The following is a 19,893-nucleotide window of genomic DNA, read 5'->3' as shown; positions in this document are numbered from 1 at the left end:
TGAGAGAAAGCAGACTTGCTGTTAAACAGGCAAGTCGACTTTAAAATGAACTTCTTTAAGCTGTGATTTATAGTGTTTAAACTGGAGATAATTATTTCCACTAGGGGTATCAGAACTGCAAAACTCCCTAGTCCCTTCTGTGCAGTCATTTACATTGGTAAATAAATTGCTAATATTCTGATTTTTACATGCTTTTTCTAGTGGTAGGAAATGAAATATGAGGTGCAAGGCAAGAGAAAACAGATCTCTACACAGCAGCTCGTAGAGCATGCATGTGAGTGTGATGAGGATTCACTTGTATGCTCTTGAAACTCAAATGCTTACCATAAAGATTTCCCAGAGCATGCCAGTGAATCTGGTAAGCTACTTGTCCTTCTTTCATAATTATTTTTATGAGGAAGACAAGGAAAAACCATCCTAGGAAGAATGCCAGTAAGTTATGCTTTGTTGATTTTGCTTTGAGTTTTTTTGCTTTCATATTTTTGTGTGGTGGTATTTCATGATATGAACATTTTGACAGTTTAATGGGGTTCTCTTGCTTCTCCTGCAGTGTAATCCTTCAGGAATCTGATACACAATGAGCCTCTCACTAACGTATCAATTTTTAAGATCTTTTTCTTTTTTAAAACATGCATAAAAAATATAAAAACTAAGCTTGCTCCATAATTAAAATATGATAATTTGCATACTGCTAAATTGGATGAGATCCGGTAAGAGATTTAGATTCTTCAATGATAGCCAATATAATACCTGTCCTTCGATCACTCAGTTCCTACAGGAAATTTCAAAAAATAAATAAAATAAAATAAAATAAAATAAAATAAAATAAAATAAAATAAAATAAAATAAAATAAAATAAAATAAAATAAAATAAAATATTGAGTGCCATTCAATGCACAGGGTAAGTTAGTTCCTCGGAGTGCAATCCAAAGCATCTAACACACCACACAAGCACATGATAGCAATATATTCAGGGGGTAACTACCTAAAACTAGCCAAAGGTAAATGCCTTAAACCTTGCTCATCCAGTGAGACAGTTTGATTTACAGGATATCTGGAGTCCAGAAGCCTTTACTCATGTTATATATCTGTCTGCCCAAAAAAAAAAAAAAAAAAAAAAAAAAAAAAAAAGTAGCATAGCTCATGCTTTTCTCTTAAAAACAGGTTGTAAAAACAGATAGATTCTTGTCTTCATATAATCATCTAGTGGTTACCCAGACAGTAAAGGATCTTAGTTCTTCCCTCAGCTCAACAGACCTCGAAGTCCTCCAAAGAAGGTGTCCTACTTAGAAGTTTGCTCAATGCCTCAAGCACAATCAAGAAGATCTGGTCCCAAAACACACACCAAAAACTGAAGCACAGCAAGATCAATAGGTGACTTACTAGGATATAAGGAGGCATCTTTTTTTTTCCCTTCTACAGGTCCTTCTTCTGTACTGTATCAAGCAGCAATTTCATGTAAAATGCACCATACATCCTGTGAACAGAGAGAAGAAACACTGGTCTCTTTGTGTAATCTGAGTGTCCAAGGAATCCATATTCTTTATTTGTGCTCTCTTCCTCTGACAAAGAGAATATTTGACTGCTGTCGGCACAGAAGCATGTGTGTTTCATGGAGTAAAATGAAGAATGCCTTGCCATGCAAACCAAAATTACTTCATATATTAGAAACTCAGTATAACTCAGCCAGGGGACAATGCAGCAGTTCATCCCATTAGACAGAGGGGACTGAACTTTTCTCACTTTTCCTACTCAAGTACCCCAATGAGCAAGCTGGATGGAACCCTCTGTGGTGGCTTTTAGAAATAAATCAGCAGATGCAACTCCATCATTTTGTGAAATGTTTGATTCTCTCAGCATGTGAACATCCCTAACAGACTAAGTCCCTCCTGAAGTTCACATACCTGCTAACTTTACCCTTTACCACACTGATACATCATCCACCACTATAAGTATCTTCTTATATGTTTTCTGGCATTACTTAAATACCCACTACTTTATTTTAAATTATGCTACTTTAACACTTGGTTTTATGACTTGAAATTAGCAAAGCACCCTTCCCATCCTAAGGAAGCAGTCAACAAAACCCAACTATATTCATCCCAACCATCTCAAAAGTTAAGCATACCAAAGTGGCACATTGATGGAGGTGAGGGAAAGGAATCTGGACTAGTGAGCTTGCTGTGCTTCAACTTGGAATGCAAAAGAGCATCTCAGCAAGTCTATACAAAACATGTATTTGCTATTTACATTTACAAGATAATGTTTTCATGTACATACATGTTTTCCTGAATATATATATATATATGTTTCTATATTAGAATGTGGAGGCATAAACATAGGGATCTCTATTCCTAGATCCCTTTCAGGTCAGTATGTGATTTATATATTGAGTTGCTTTGCCTTGTCCAGATTAAGGTGCATGTACAAAAGTGAACCCTCAGGCTCCAGGGGAATGTACTGACAAAACAGTGAGTCACTGTTGATCACCGTATCGTAGTGCATTTAAGTGAGATGGCAGAAGCCCCCTGTTATTACTGGTCCCTTCTTAGCCACTACCTATAGTGGTGGGGATGATCAAATTGTCCATGAATCAGCTCCTCTGTTAACATCATCTATAGCCTGGCACGTTCAGCTAACCAGAATTTTTTGACTGCTTGCTTTGCCAATGACCTTTGGCTTCCCATCAAAAGTTACCTACACATTTCAGCCATTCCTTCCAGATCAACAGCTACTTCCATGAGAAAAGGAGAGCACAGGGAACAGCTGAAGGGGTCTACCATTTCAACAGCTTGGTTTAATCTTTCTGTGTTCATAAATCAATGCCTGTAAACTGTAGGAACCTCCAGCTTCAGCTGGGGACAGAGGAGAGAAAAAAGTTCAAGATCTCACTTGCCCATTATCATCTGTGAATGATTATTGAACAAGATTTCCAAAACTGATTAGCGATATCCTCTTCCTCGGTAAGTAAAGGTGCAGCTGTGCAACTGAAAATATTTTTTTTGCCACCCCTTTGCCCCTTTGGTAGCCCATGAGATGCTTTACAGGGACAAGATACTGTTATCCATGTTTTTTATTATTATTATTATTTGTTATCACTAAAAACAGATTACCTAATGGACAGCATTTTAAATTACCAAATTTGCTTTTCATCATTGATATCATTTGTTTGCTCTGTGTACTTCAGGTGACAATGAAGGCTAATTTGACAGGGTTACTTTTAGATAAAAACAGGATCAAATACCACTTCTCTGACACACAGAAAGAATAATTTGTGAGCATTTTACATCTTTGCATCTCAGTGTACTAAAAAAAAAAAAAAAAAAAAAAAGTGCAATTATTCTCACCCATAATTTACCTACCAAGAAACTGAGGTGAGGTACAAAAGGGCTACAGGGCATGTTATATGTAGAACTGGAATCACAAAGACTGGCTCCTTTCTAAATATTAGCCCACCCTGTCTGCTTTTCTTTTCCCCTTACTTTGTTCCTTTTGTATTAGAAAGTCTGCTGTCAATGACTCTCTTACGATTGACCACACAATATTACAAAAGTCAAGAAAGTGAAAACTAAACAACTGGAAAAAAGCAACTGCAAAGTGAGACTATGCTAAAGCCTTTGTTTCTTTTTTTCTTTTTTCTTTAAATTACTCCTTATTTTCAGCAACTTTCAAAGGCTTTGATTAATATTTTCTTTGTTCAAGAATCAACATTTTCACTCCTGCTGTTCTGCTGAGAGAGAAATCAATACCTATCCTCTGAGATATCCAGAAAGTCACTAGGAAAGCCATAACAGAGCAAATTTGGCATTTCTCAAATTTCTAGACAAAAATAAAATAGGAAAAGTATCATTCAATGTTCTTTAGGGAACATAAAGCAGCAAAAAAGGCTCATGCCAAAGCTTAATAAAAATTATTTCAAATCTTCCTTTAAAAAAAGTGTGTGAGGGAGAATCATTAAGCTGGAATCCATGGAAAGAGAGTTGTTGTGCTTTGGGGTTTTCTTGGTTTGGATTTTTTTTAAGAGCTAAAAGAAATTTCAAGGCTTACACTTGCCTTGAAGCCTCATTGCCAATTTTTGTGGTTTTACAACCACAGTTTCTTATTGCTTTTTCTTTGTTTCTTCTCCTTTTTTTTTCTTTTTTTTACTTTTTTTTTTGTGTGTGAGAAAGGGAGGAGTTGTTTGTTTGTTTTTCTAAAGTACTTCTCCTTCCCATTGTCATATATGATACCCACACACTAAACAAGCGAAACTAATAGCAAAGGGCAAGCAGAGAAACTCCCTGTTCAAACCAAATGGCCTTTTCCCTTCTGCATCACCAGAGTCTATAGGCTCTGTGCAACACAACTACTAAAGTGAGAGGAAACTTTTAGCTATCTTCCCAACCTGACACCCAAGACCTGTGGTACCTTAACTTCTCCACCAGTTTCTCTTATAGTCTACAGGCTGAGATAGCATCTGTGCCCAGTATGAAGGAGTTAAAGCCAGTCGGTAGGACACGCTCTGCCTAGAAGTGAAGGATTGAGCATGCATAGCTCTCCAGTGGAGCTGTGCCTGGAAAAAGCAAGGCCTCGAGTCCATCTCATGGAGCCCACAAAGAGCAGACAAGTCAAACACAAGCGCCTTCTTAGAATAATTCTGACACCTTTTGGTGATATGGATTGTGAAATAAGGGAGATGACCCTGAGGATATTTTGCAGGCTGCCACATTGAAGGCTGACCTCTTAGATATGCCAAGTGATAGACTCTTCTTTGGAACCCATGCCAACAGTAATCCAGACACAAGTATTGACTGTGGTCTCACATGCAGAGATCCTTCTATATTATGTAGAATGGAAATGGGTAAATTGTCGATGTCCTGTTAGAAGCATTCTGTCCAGTATTGGCTGGTAGACAAACCAAAGCCATTTTTGCATGTGCAAGTCTCCTCTGGATCCAACTTGAAAAGTCTTACTACAAAGGCAGTCAAGGGGAAGCCAGGTTCTGACAGCAACACTGTGAGCTCCTTCATCTACTACCCTGGGTAGTTTCAGTATTTATGAGTTTTATTCTTAAAATCCTTTATGAAGAAAGAGCAAAAGTTTTTTGTTGTTGTTGTTGTTTGTTTTGTTTTGTTTTGTTGGCTTTTGTTTTGTTTTTTGTTGTTGTTGTTGTTTTTTCTGACTGCTGCAGGCCCCTGCTAATTTGTCATATTGTGGTTTATGTTATGGTGGGGGAGAAGATCACATCCTTTGCTGATTTTTATGCTTATGATTTTGTAACTTCGTTTGAAGTTTTAAATAAATAACAGCTTCTTACTAGTAGTTTGAAATAAACAGTGAGTTTGTCCCTGGCCTGCCTACAGTGTTTCTTTGGTTTTGTGGTGGGTATTGGCAGGGGGACAGAGGTGAGAGTAAGATGTTCCCCTCTGCCATTTTTCTTGCTGCACACTGCCAGAAAACCTAGTTTCATATGCCTACTATCCTCAAAGTTGCAGGGACCACTCCTTCCTATTTCCTGACCATCTCAGTGGATCCAAAGCAGGTAAGACTGGGGACATCTAGAAAATAAGGCTTTAGAGATGTACCTACCTTAGTCCTGACACCTACCCAGACTCATTGCTGACAGTCTCTTTGTACTAAGGCCCTCCAAGACATCCATCCTTCCCAAAGGCCAGTACCAGCACAATGTGATTCCATACCACATTGTGTGGATTATTTGTTTCTATGATTCTATGATTATCTGTGATTCAGGCTTGCATGACAGTCTGCACTGTTCTCACAAGCAAAATACCACAAGGGAAAATCTGAATTGTTGCTGGTTTTTAATGACTATTTTTTGACAACACTAATAAAGCATTTTACAGTTTGTTGGGGTTTCTTTCCTAAGTATTTGACCCTTTACAGTTTAAAATAAATTCTAACACTTTCCACCACAGAAGGCATTCAGACTAATTCAACTGATATTCACTACATCAAAATCTGATAATCTCCTTCTGCATTGTGAGGACTGCTCATGCTTTTCTTAGCTAACTCAAGGTGGGAATCTCAGAAAAGCATTTTACAAATAATTAGTTGTTTTAAGGCTTGTTTACTTCTTAAGCACAGGAAAAAAATATTGCTGTAATAAAAACTGAGTGAAAATAAATAAAAGGAGCTTTAAATTAAAGGAGCTTAAGCTTTAGAAGTGTGTTATAAACCAGAAAAAGATGCAAAGGCCTTACGCGTCCTGAGGAAAGGGTGTCTTTCTTCTGTATTTTACAGTATTTTTAAAGTTTCTTGAACATAAGCAATCTGTTTTACTCTCTAACTTTATACTCTCTGTTCCACAATGTGCAAAAACAAATTCCCCTTTAAGCCATTGTTTTCCTGACCACAGGAAAATACAGACAGTGAGTTTAAGATTTGTGTTCCTGAAGCAGTATGTGTTATGATCTCCAGTATGGTCAAGCTCCTGCTTGATAGCTTGTCTATGCATTTTATGATTGTGTATGAAAATGTTCTTATGAATTTTCCCCCACAGAAATGAGGATTTACTAACATTCAGAGGGGCTGACTTGCCACAGTTTATCCAAAACTTAAGTCCATTATCACAGCCTTAAAAAGCTATAAATAGATATTCCAGAAGAGAAAAATAAGAATCATATTCTTCCCATCTCTCTCTCTCTCATCATCACACATTACACTTTTCTGTAACCATCTGTATAAAAGCTCCTGTTTTGCTCCCTCTCAAAAAAAAAAAAAAAAAAACTCTCAGTCTGTCAGCCTTCTAGTTGTCTGCCTCTGTCTTTTGTTGGTTTTGTTTGTTTGTTTTTAGTCTCAATATCCTTTGGCCATCCCTTTTGCTCTCAGTATTTCACCTCCACGTTTCTTGTAGAACTGCCTTTGCATTTCAGCCTCCTGAATCAGTTTTCTCTTAACACTACAGAGAGTTTTTCAAGCCCACATGATCATTTGACTGGGTGGTGCAAAACCACTAAACCTGGGCATGGAAGCATATATTATTTATAAAAACAGAAAGTTCATCTACAGATAACATTCCTATTATAAAGTCTTGGAATTTTGTTCTGCAGCAAAGAATAAGAAAACATGGAGTGAAACTTCCATCTCATCCTTAAGACAGACAGCTTTCTAGGGTTCACTGAAGAGTAGCCTGATCTGAATCTTACTTTTATTCTTTTTACTGTATACACTGCTCATCAACTAAATACTAAATCCCCACTATCTCCTTCCTATATTTTAGATGGGTCTCTTGTCAGAGATTTTGTCAGTGTGCTTCCACAGCCCTTTATATTTGTATATATATGTATATAAATTATGATCTAAAACTTTAGTGCTAAAGATAACCCATATAATAGAAGTTGATGTTGGCTAACATACATCACAAATTGTTAGATGAAGACTAAAACATTTACCATCATCTTTGGTAGAAAAAAAAAAAAAAAGGTATGAGAGAATAAAAATCAGAAGTGAAATTTAGCAGCACGTAAGGAGTGGGCCATTTCAATATAATGTCTAGAGGAAATCAAAAAGGTAATGTTTCCTGAAAAGAATAGTCAGTGGACTCAGTAAGGGGGATTTTTCAGCTCAGAAGCATGGCAGACATTGGCAGAGTTTCACTGATTCTAAGGGAAACCTGCCAAGCTGTGTACAAGCATCATCCTCTTTTTATATTTCCAAATAAATGAAGTGTTTCTGACCTATAGATTAACTCTGATCTTTGCAGTATCCATAAAAATAATTGATATCCTGTCTTTGTCTATGTATAGATATGTATGTAGAGTGACAGAAATGTGTTACAGATAAGAAGATATTTGGATATTTGGATATTTGGAGGACATTTTTAGAAGCTTTCACTGGGTTCTGCTCTTTTTCTCTCTTCAGAATACCTGCCATGATATATTGTAAAGAAAAGAAGCTACTTAGAGTAATAGGAAAAGATGGTGAGTAATCTGGGAGAAGCATGGGTTTATAAATCTGAATTTATAAAGAATGTGAGTCTGATATCCCTCAGTTCTCCATGTTCTACAGTTGTCTACATCTGTGCAACAACGCTACAAAATGTTCAGATAAGATCACCTTGTGCAGATGGTGATTATTACACAGAATGTAAAGCAAAAAAATCAAGCCTTCTGTGTCCCAGTCACCCAATGTAGATGACTAGTAGATGTTTATTCAGACAACTCTCCTTACAACTTTAATACATTTGTAAGAGAACTATATGAAAAACACATTCTCTGATGGCATTATACTTTAAAAGGCTCAAAAACAAATAAATTAATTTAGTATGTTATGAAAGAATTAAACAATACCAACATATTTTTACCATTCCCATGAGGACTACTTTTTTTTCTTATGGGCCTGCTCTTTGCCTCTTGCCAAAACACAGCCCCAGAGACTGCCATGATAAACCTACGTGAAGAACAATTACCATTTCTGAGCTCACATCTGGCAGAGGCCACCTTCCTAAAAAGGAAAATTCAGAGTGACATTTCTTCTGACACTGAGCCTTCTGGGAGTTAACTACAAAACACATTTCCACCTTCATTTTAACATACTTTAACAATCAGAAGCAAAACTTTAATCTTTTTAACAACATTTCCTTTTCCTTTTCATTTCATTTTATTTCCTTAATAAAATTAAAATTCTTTTTTGATTGTTTTGGCATTTAAAATGATACAAGCAACTAAAAAAAAATTTAAAAAAAAAAATTACATAATTCTATGAGATTTTAAAGGGTTTTGATCCACAAAATAAAATAATCACATAATAAAATATGGTTATTAGCTTTAAACTGACATAGTTATCACTGAGTTAAAAGAATTGATATATTACAGATAAATTCTAAAAATCCTAACCAGAAATTGTAAGATACACCAGATAGCATGACTCCAGAAAGGGCATTTCCAATGAGCTGCTCTTGGCAAACACAAGGCCCAGCAAGCCACAGTGATATTGGAGAAGAGACCCACTTGCACATAATGGTGAGAAGAAGCAAATCTTAGGACACACTGGAACAATTCCTACAAATACTGAAGCTATCAGAGTCAGTCAACAGCAAAACCAAACCATCACTGAGTTTAACAGGGACAGGTTTTGTCTCATTAAAGTCTCTTCACTGCATAGCAACTTTGCTAGCTCACCAGAGCTTCAGTCTTCTGTGAGATTGCCAACTTGGCTACCTTGATCATAATGGCCAACCCACTAGTCAGTTCATTCGTAGATAACTGGAATTCTAACATTTCTGATTTTACACACTGTTTGAACTAAGGGTAGCAAGACTTTAAATGGGCAGAAAAGAGTTGGCTTTGGATAGGAGACTTAGAAATGTTTGCAGAAGGGCCTATGAGTCCACCAGGGAACTATTACAACATGATTCCTCCTCCCTATTCGACTCAACATCTCTACATCAACCAAGTTGCACAGTGCCATCCCATAAGTACATAGTGAAATGGGAATTATCTTATGGAAATGCTGGCTGCAAACACATTTGTACTTTGTTCTCCAATTCACTTAAGTTTGCCTGTTGTGTTATTGAGAAGACAGCCTTGACATGATAGTTAAACTTTTACTCTGTGCGACTCTGGTAAACAAAGAGCCAGATACATATTTTTTTTTAACTGAAGACAACGCCAGAGTTTCATTTGTAATATAACTACTATAGACTAATCACATTTTGACAGAACCACAGGAAATGAACTGTTCATTATTCATTGTATACTGAAACTATAAATGTATGAAGATGTAGTCATCTTCTTATTCTGATTAGAGACAACAGTTCCTTTTGTAGTCAAATACACAATGGAAGAAAGAAGGTAGGAAAGCGAAGCATACTGGAAAAGTATATTAGTATGATTTGACACATATGTCCCATAGCTTTTATGAACAGCACTGGTAACGAGTTTTAACGTAATTAATGTGTTTTAAGGGGTTTTTGGCTTTCTGTTGCACTTAATATGTAATAATTATCAGAACTAAGTGCATGGATAGGAAAAATATAAATGTACAAAGACCTGTATTTCTACAATTTAAATTTGAAACATGACTACAAGATAATGCCAGTAATGGCAGTAATTGTATTTCCTGTGCGGAAATTAGATGTATATGATGTGGTTAGAAAGAAAATAAAAGTGAATATTTATATTTGTGATCATACAAACACCAAAATAAGAATATTTATGTTTAGAACAGAAATTAGGTAATTTAAGATATATAATCCCTAGAGGACTTCCTTTTACAAGAATAACTTCAGGAGAAAAAAAAAATTCAAAACAGCTTATTTCTGCAAATTAGCAGCTGAACTCGCAAGAGATTATAGTTTATACTTTTTAGTTTCTCTTTCAAGATTGCTAAGTTTGCATACACATAAAGCCTCAAATATTATTTCCTGTGACTGATCCAACCCCTGGTGTTTGGGCTCCAATTCATATCCAAACTGGATTGGATTTATTATCCAATTTATTATTGTATATCCAGTTTATTACAATACAAAAAATCTGAAATACATGGAAATAGTGACAGTAATATTACTAAAGATAAGGCAGGATTACTTTGTCATTGGTGCAAAGCATCAGTAGAGATGTCAAGATTTAGTTCAGTGATGAAACCTGTTGCTACATCTGGAAAGCTCCAGACCTAATAGGGATACAATAACAAAAGTCATAAAATAAAAGCATGATGACTTGTCTATAGATTCTTAGCATACTGGAAACTACCAAAAGAAAGAAAAAAGTCTGTTCTAATCATAATTTGGGACAGGAACCCAAAATAGCACAGGAGAACTCATAGAAAAAAAAAAAAAAAATATATATATATATATATATATATATATATAAATATTCCATATATGTATTTGCATATACTAAAGAACAGAGAAATGAAGCATATTTTCATTGGATGGACATAGGGGAAGAAACTGAATGCATTAAGTATATCAGATTGCCAACACCTCTCCCAGACACTCTTTCACTACAAAAACAGTAACAGAACAAAGGCAATGCTCTGACTACAGCTAGAGAAAAGGCAAAAATATTTTAGGTATCAAAGATATGATGATTTTTTTCACTGGACACAGCACAAGTAAAGTATTCCATGTACTTGAACATATACTTCTCGGGCATTGCAGATTATTTTTTGTTGAGAGGAAAGAGGAATTTTAGTCAATGCAACAGTATGATAGTGCATAAAATAATAGCTTGAGCAGTAACAACTTGATAAACACATAACCAAGGTTTGTTATGGAGCCAGGAGAACCTTTGAATTTGAAGAAAACATTCCAGACATGGACATTACCCTTAAAAAAAAAAAAAAAAGAAACTTGTAAACACTGTTTTAAACTGAACAATACACCAAAGCTCCAAGATTTATTTTATTTTTTTTTTTTTAGAAAATGAGCTTCTGTGTATTTTCACAGAATCACAGGATGTTTTGGGTTGGAAGGGACATTAAAAATCACCCAGTTCCAACCCCCTGCCATAGGCAGGGACACCTCACACCAGATCAGGTTGCCCAAAGCCCCATCCAGCCTGGCCTTGAACACTTCCAGGGATGGGGTTTCCACAACTTCTTTGGGCAACCTGTTCCAGTGCCTCATCCTCAAAGTGAAGAATTTCTTCCAAATATCTAATCTAAATCTATCCTCTTTTAGTTTAAAACCATTCCCCCTTTTCCTATCACTCCACTCACTAACAAAGTGACCCTCCCCAGCTTTCCTGTAGGCTCCCTTTAGGTATTGGAAGGTTGTTATAAGGTCTCCCCAGAGCCTTTTCTTCTCTAGGCTGAACAACCCCAACTCCCTCATCTTGTCTTCATAGGAGAGATGCTCCAGCCCCTTGATCATCATTGTGGACCTTCTCTAGACTCTTTCTAATACATGCATGTCTTTTTTGTGCTGGGGGCCCCAGAGCAATAAGTTTTGCACCTAGAAGCACTAGCACCTATAAATCTGGCTAGATACTTACATGGCTACCTCATGGATAGACTCTGCTTCATTGCAAAAGATGGTATAAAGCATAGCACAAATGTCTGTGAATTCAATTTTAATAATAAGAGCAAGGATTTATATCTGAAAATTTTGGAAATTGGATAGCTTTGGCATTTCTGAACCATGAAAGAAGTTACCAACAGACCACTTAATAGATCTTAACAGATTTCTACTGAATATCATACTGTACTAGTTTGAAATAAACTGATTGTAAACAAATAAATAAATAAAGGTCACTACATTAAATAGAAACATTATAAAGCCATTAAAAGAATACTAGCTTACACCAGCATTTCTGGCACTTCCCAGAGCATTTTGCATCAGTCTAATCAAGCAGCCTTTATGTAAGCAAAATCTAACCAGATAAAATAATAAATGAAAAACAAATGTAAAATATGGTGTGGAATCTGGTGATGTGAGCAGGTGGATCCCCTTTAAGAAAAAATTATCACAAGATGATTTGACAAAATAGTGGTCATTAAGCACAGAATTGTTTAGACATTCATTGGAAGACTGTTCTTTTTAACAGTGGCTACATTTTTGTTATTAATTTAACAATCCAACCACAGAAAAAGTAAACAATTTAAATTATTCTTTTGAAAAAGTCATCAGAGAAGAGAGATGTACTATTACTATGTACAATTACTATTCTGCCCCATCCATAGATGTGGCTGCATGATTGAATCCAGCCCAGAAAAATAAAGACTGTGAACAAAAGACATGCAGGAGAGCTGGCCTGGCTTCAGGCCCACCATCGTCACATATAAACTCCATTTCCAAGGTCCACCACATCACTTTCCTCTTAAGCTTCCTCTGGGTCACTGCAACCTTTGTTAAATGATACAAGTGATAAAAACAGAGACTAGGAGTACATTTGTTGCACAGTTTAAATTTAAAGGAACCTGAGGATCTGAACCAGACTGCAGTTAAATGTAATATATTGCTCAGATATATTCTTTGTTCCAGATGCATGATTTGTTACTAGTTATAACAGAATGCAAGCTGTGTTTTGTAGAGACTAAAACTGGCACATTACAGAATGCAGAAGCACCATCTATCAATTTTCTAAAAGGAAACTGCACCTGCTGGAAACTTGTCCTCATTTGACTGAACTCTCTGGGTAGCACAATGGTTTAATGCAACAGTCCTTCACACTTGAAGCATGTGGTTCAGCTCTGGCTTCATAAGAATTATTTTATAGTCTAAATTAACCAGGTACTGGAATTTTATCTGCAAGAAAGAAAAAAAGAAAGCGAGAGAGAGGAAGGAAGGAAAGGAAGGAAAGGAAGGAGAGAAGGGAAGGAAGGGAAGGAAGGGAAGGAAGGGAAGGAAGGGAAGGAAGGGAAGGAAGGGAAGGAAGGAAGGAAGGAAGGAAGGAAGGAAGGAAGGAAGGAAGGAAGGAAGGAAGGAAGGAAGGAAGGCAGGGAAGGAAGGAAGGAAGGAAGGAAGGAAGGAAGGAAGGAAGGAAGGAAGGAAGGAAGGAAGGAAGGAAGGAAGGAAGGAAGGAAGGAAGGAAGGAAGGAAGGAAGGAAGGAAGGAAGGAAGGAAGGAAGGAAGGAAGGAAGGAAGGAAGGAAGGAAGGAAGGGACTCTCTGCCACTACCTGAGACTGACCCACATCACTTTTTGTTCTTTCATTCTTGCAGCTCTCTTAGGCAAAGTGGGCAGCAGACACACTGCTTTGCACCAGCACCATCCTTCCTGCACTTTCAGAAACATTGACCCCTAAACTGTTAAAGAGGAGCACGAGAGTTTAGTCATGTAGCCATAGCCCTGAGTACTGGCCCTGACCACTGCAAAAGTAAACAGTCATTTAAAGTTAGCCTGTTAAAACGTTCCAATTTATCTTCAAGCAAAAATGTAAAGCAAAGTTTTGTTTTTATCTGCTCTTTCCAAAAGACAAAGATAAAGAACACAGTAAAAATAATGGGACTGCAAAAGGAAACAAGGTCTGTCATTCATAACATCACTGATAGCAGGAAAGCAGGAGACTTACTGTGAAACCTGGTTTCAAATGTGATTACTGTGGGCATTGTTACCATTTTAATTCTTATCTGGTCTCGGTTTCTGAAATTTTCTGGTGACTTAACACAGTCCTCACCCAAGCAAAATTTTTGTTGGGTTCAATGACATATTTACAAAAGCAAAATTAAGTAAAACAAGGAAGGACTGAATAGGCAGACAACTATACTCTGGTAGCTGGGTTACACTCAGAGCAGTCTACTGAAATGAAAGGGGCTATTTATGCAGCAAGGAACAGCTCAGAACCAGGCTGGCATATGACTGCATCCTCAAGTAAACTTCAAATGTACAAATGCTGTCTCCAAAACACAGCGGGGCTACCTGCAACGCAATCACTGCTCAGCTCCTATCCACTACAGCTGCCTTCCTGTTCTGTGCAGTGCTCACAACAGACAGGACCTTCTATTTTGTGTCTCAGGATGTTGTGACTTTGCAGGGAGAAGTGCAGAATGCAAAATACTCACAGAAACTTAGCAGGAGTCACTGCATCATGTGAAGTCATGACTCCTAACAGACAGGCTTGCTGAGAAGGAGCTTGTAGACTACTCTTGATTTTGAATTTCGTTTTTCTTCAGGCTCTGTCATTTTCCAAATGCTTTGCTGTGGAAAGAAACATGCAGCTGATCACATACAAGGTCAAGCACTGTGCATGAAGACTACTGCAGACTTACTTACTGGGAAGACCTGCTGACAGCCACCAAAGAAGGTTGTCAGAGGAAATAACACGGGATTGCTTACATCCTACATAGGACAGATGTTTGAACAGGAACTAGACAGTGACTCTGAGAGAATGTGGAAGTCTCTCTTAACCAGAGGTCAGCTGACTGGTGGCATCTTATATTGATATGAGGCAGGGTCACCCAACTCTCACCATACAAAAATCTCAGCAGGAACACAGAGGGATGAACCCTTACATTGAAGAACAAGACACCATGTCCCATTAAGATCCCACAGGGGCATGAGTTGCTGCTTTATATAATGGTGAGCTTGGCTCCTACCTCTCTGCACGGCAGGGATTCTCAGCTCCAGAGAAGTTTACAACTTGGAGGAGCTGTGAGATGTTGCCTCCGGCCATGGGTGTGGCTTTAGTACTGCTATAATTTCCTGGCTCTTCTGTTTCTGTTGTCCATGTCAAGCGTTTTGAAGTGGCACTGTTACTTATTTCTAAGTGCAGTTGCCACTGATGCTGAACAGTGATCCATTGTTCCTATTGTTGCTTCTGCACTCAGTGGTTCATAAAAACAATGGTTAAGATGCAACTTCAGCACAGGGAGTCCCAAAACTGCTGACTGTCAGAAGCTGGGAAAGTATAGAAGCAGGAAGAATCACTCCATACTTGTCCTGTTTCTTAGATTTCATAAACATATTCTGCTGGCTGCTATCAGATACAAGGTACTAGGACCTTTGGTCTGATTGTATTTCTGCCCTTATGCTCTTCCTCTGACATTTCCTTGACCAACACTAATAGTCAAGGTCCAGTTATTTCTACAGACAGTGCCATGTCCTTTCTACTTCTGTTTAAAATCTGCTCTCAAAGTGTGATACTTTGATTTTTCATGTCAATATACTTTCCAGATTGTACTGCGACGACTGAAGTAACCATGCCATAGGAGTGAAGCAATCTTTGCTTAACAACAAAGAAAAACCTGAAATAAATATTGGAACATGCTGATATACTCTGTTTTGGACATAACTACTTCAAAAAAAAAAAAAAAAAAAAAAAGAGAGAGAGAAAGAGAGAGAAGGAAAACCTGTATTCTGTCACCTGGTCCTCATGACAATTTAAAATTGCAACAATATCAAAGAGAATATTTAAAAAGGGGGAGAAATATGGAAGATGAGGAGATTTAAATTTCACCAGCTTTTTCCAGCTTTTGATAAAATGTTAAATGGAAGTTTATTTAAGCATTCTTTTTTTCCATTTTGAAATCCTAGTTTCACCAGCTGTTTTATTTTTCCCCAAAGGAAAATGAGATAAATGTTTCAAAAAACATAAGAAAGTGGCATTGTTTTCTACCAACAGAATGTCCCACTTCATTAAGAAATTCTGAATTGAAGTGTTTTTTTATTAAGAAAAAAATCTGAAACTGTATATTAAAAAAAAAAAAAAAAGATTTTTAAGATTTTATTCAATGTCCGTACCCTTTACTCATAACAAGTAAGAGTATGATGTATGTTGGAATAAAATAACTGATTATCACAACTACACAGCAACTCTGAATTTTAAACATGTGACAGGAGCACATAGATTACAAAGCAAAACACAGCTTGCTAAAATGTTCTTTTAATTTTGATGAGAGAAATCAATGCACACAAGACAATAACGTGCATACTAGAAAACGTAAGGACTATGGGAAAAGCCTGCATGGTTTCAAAATAAATGTTCTTTAAACTATTTAATAAAACAATTGTTCAACAAATTCTTGCACTTCCGTTAAGTAAAAAGTAATTCCCAAGGGAAACTAAGTTCAATAGGATTAAAAATATTTATGAATTTATGTGCTTTGGACATAAAGAGATATGAGTTTACCAAAGAATAAGTAATTTATCCATATGGAAGAATTCATGGAATGCACTGTATCATTTGTTATCACAATTAAAAAATATATATATTTGAATATATGGCATATTCAAATTCTTTGTCACAATAATTTCAGTAATATAACTGCAAATTGCAAGTACACATCAAGTGGACTGAAAATGGCAGCTACCTATTGTATTCATAAACTAAAAAAGAATGCTCTTTTCAAATGCAAGTGAAATTAATAACAAACTAAATCTTAAATTTTACTAAAGAAGGAATTCATAAACAGCCCATGCCATTTAAGATTTTTCAAACAATAAACTTTGTAAAAGAGATATTTTCTAAAAGATATTGCAGACCAGATTATATTACTGAAGCTGTCTCTACATCTTTAAACACTTGGAGATGTTTGTTTCTGGCCAACTATTCAAGTCATAGGTCATACCAGAATTTTGCATAAACAATGCTCAAAACAGACTAGAAGAGCAATCATCAAAGGGCTAAATAACAGAAAGAAAGGATAATGATGAAATGTTGATTTGCCTCTGTGTGACAGATTAAGGAACCTGTATAGAGCGGGTGTCACATTTTTTTAGCAATACATGTACCCAAATTTGCTTTTGGCAAACATTGCTTAACTGCTGCTGTTTTTCATGAAGTCAATGAAGACCAAGTTAGATAATGAGCTGGCATGCACTTTTGAAATGTTTACTGTGTTCCTTAAAGTAAGGGGAACATGCTGGTTCTTAAACTAATTTGTTTTTTGTTGTTGGCTTCCCCCATCTCTCCCCTATTACTCTGTTCTCCCCATCTTTGGAATAAACAGAAAATGACTGAATCTTTTGATACTTTTTTTTTTTTTTTTACAATTATACAATTGAAGAATCAGTAGTTTCCAAATGGCAAACAACTGAGCCATGTCAAGAGCCATGTTAATCTCATGTGTTTGCTCTATTGTTAACAGCGAAGGAAGGGGGGTGGGGAAGACAAAATAAAATCTGTCTGTCCTGGCCTAAATGCAGGGCATGAACAAGGAGAGTTTCCGCGAACAATGTAGTCTTTTTCTTCTGGTGGGGGGAGGTGAGAGGGAAGATGATGGTAGCAGCACTTTCGTGGAAGGAGAAGCTGCACCCATCTTGCCAGTCAACAGAGCATTCAGAAAGTTTATATGGTGGGAAGAATTTCCCACCCATTGTTAACTAGGAACTTGATTTGAAAATGCAGTTTTTAATTAAAATTGGCACTTCCAAGCTTCATGCTGGCATCCACCATCTTGCTAAACACTGAGCTCATTTGTGGTTCTAGCAGTTTGCAAACGCACTGTCAGAGGTGACAAACCAATTCCCATCCTGCCACCCTTACCCAGTTCTCAGTCCCCATCCTATCATAAGCAAATGGGAAATTTACGCCACTAAACACAAAGCAAGGACTGTAGGATGTGGCCTCATTTGGCTAGAATACAGAGATCTCAGTCTTTATTACTTTTAAGGCATTATTAACGGACAAGAATTCTTCAGAAATGTTTGGAGGAAAACAGGTCAGTTATTTTCGAGGCTTCTGCATGCTTCACTACCCTCAGATATCCACAACCATGATTATGGCTAGAGATCCCACTGTTTAGCTTAAATTTCATTCTCTTCTAACCTATACTCCCCAGATAGTACGCAAAGGTAGAAATTTTAACACATTAGCACAAGCAATACAAACCTCTGGATATAATAAGATGTAGAATTTGTCTGTTTCATGCAAAAGGACAAAAAAGTTTCCTAGTTTTGTTGATTTAATGTACAAATATATTTGTACTTGCAATGCATTGTGACTTGAAGGGTCTTAAATGAAAAATACACTTAGAGATGTGCTAAAGTAACCAGGAAAATATCTTCACTGAATGGGATATAACACCTTATTATTTCGGACCTTTTTTTCAGAATATTCCTTTGGGGAAAAAAAAATAATAATAAAAAATAAATAAATTAGCCTTACATAATCTAAGGTCCTGAAGAAAAAGCTGGAGGGTGATTTTTCAGTGTTTTTTTTATTTGATTAGGATTGGTGCTTTTCATATGTCTAATATTGTTAGGTTCACTACAAAGGATTTCACTTTGTCTTACAGTAGAAGCAAAATATTATGCAAATTGAATAAAGGACTTCACAAGACTATCCAGTTCATGTGAATACTAGCTAGCAAAGCAAGCTGTTGCTAGCTTTTGAAAAATCTGTCATCAATTAAGCTCATCAAAAGGAAATTCATAAGCCGATTTAGCAGAAATGCCTCACAAAGCCTGAACACTGTAAGGTACATTCATGCATTCAGCTCAGTTAAAGTTCTATTCATGAATTAAAGTAATTACCAAAGATTCATATATTTGTACTAAAAGCTTGCTGAATGCACAAATCCAGATATAGAAAGAACCTTAAGATTTCTAAATTACTGCAATTTGGAGTCATTTACAGAACGCAACAGGAATAAATCAATGTTCCAAGCCTTCTCACATTATTCTGAGAAATACCATCTTTCAAATACTAGTATAAAAAATGAAAGATATCTAAAACCTACACTCAGTGTCCATTTGCCAATTTACATCTTATGTACCTCTGAAAAAAATGGATCTTTGTTACTGTATTTAGATCATTCCATGGTCTTTATTTAAGCTAGTGGACATGGACTTAAAAGGGTTATACAGAGCATGAGAGTTCCTCAAGCCTTGACACCAAAATAGGTAAGTCAATAAAAGAACATCTGCACAGCAGACTGTATGTTGGTCTCCCAAAATCTTGCTACAGGATGTATCTGTTTTTTTCACAGAGCCCTGTGAAAAACACACAGAGCCCTGTGAAAAAAAAGGTGATTCTTTTGTCTCGTTATTTGTCTGAACCACGGTTAGCAATCTAGAGAAGTATCTCCAGAAAATTACAGACTTCATTATGGAAATTCTCCCAACACTGCCTGTTAATTTTATTATCAGACTCCAGTTTATTCAGAATTTTGTACATATACATCACTTGACCAGATTTGACTCATCACACATCCCCTGTGTTGAAGATTATTCTGGCTTCTTCCAGTAATCCTGTTCATGACCTTAAAGCTAGTTCATAGGGTGAGACCTTTCATTTTTCTTTGTTTGGCTATTTCTTTCTGCCACTGCTCTTTCATTATTCAACCTCAAGTCTTACAGGAATAGGACTTGGCTGATACTTATTTGCGAAACTCTTTGCCTTCTGATCTCTGGAATTTTGAAACTCTTTACTTCAGAGTGTCTGATTAAGTCTGGATTAGGATTCTGTCTTTAATCTAGCATTCAACAAGTGTTTCAGCTTTGGTCTGAGACACCTTATAAAAACATCACCAAATAAATTCACATTGCATTGGAAGAAATCTCTTGGGGAAC

General features: G+C 36.6%; 1 long non-coding RNA gene across 40 annotated transcripts in view; it reads right to left on the bottom strand.

Moving 5' to 3' along the window:
• LOC110352930 (uncharacterized) overlaps nucleotides 1-19,893 on the bottom strand; it is a 237,964-nt gene that overhangs the window by 183,507 nt on the left and 34,564 nt on the right. For all 40 annotated transcript variants that reach the window (XR_011809464.1, XR_011809463.1, XR_011809480.1 and 37 more), the window contains 2 exons: nucleotides 14,445-14,580; nucleotides 1,384-1,477 (listed from right to left, as the gene is read on the bottom strand). This is a non-coding gene — a long non-coding RNA (uncharacterized lncRNA). The remainder of the gene's footprint in view (nucleotides 1-1,383; nucleotides 1,478-14,444; nucleotides 14,581-19,893) is intronic.

Source organism: Anas platyrhynchos, chromosome 5, assembly GCF_047663525.1.
Source record: "Anas platyrhynchos isolate ZD024472 breed Pekin duck chromosome 5, IASCAAS_PekinDuck_T2T, whole genome shotgun sequence".
Lineage (NCBI taxonomy): Eukaryota > Metazoa > Chordata > Aves > Anseriformes > Anatidae > Anas > Anas platyrhynchos.
The sequence above is the reverse complement of the archived record's forward strand: the minus strand, read 5'-3'. Positions and strand labels throughout refer to the sequence as shown.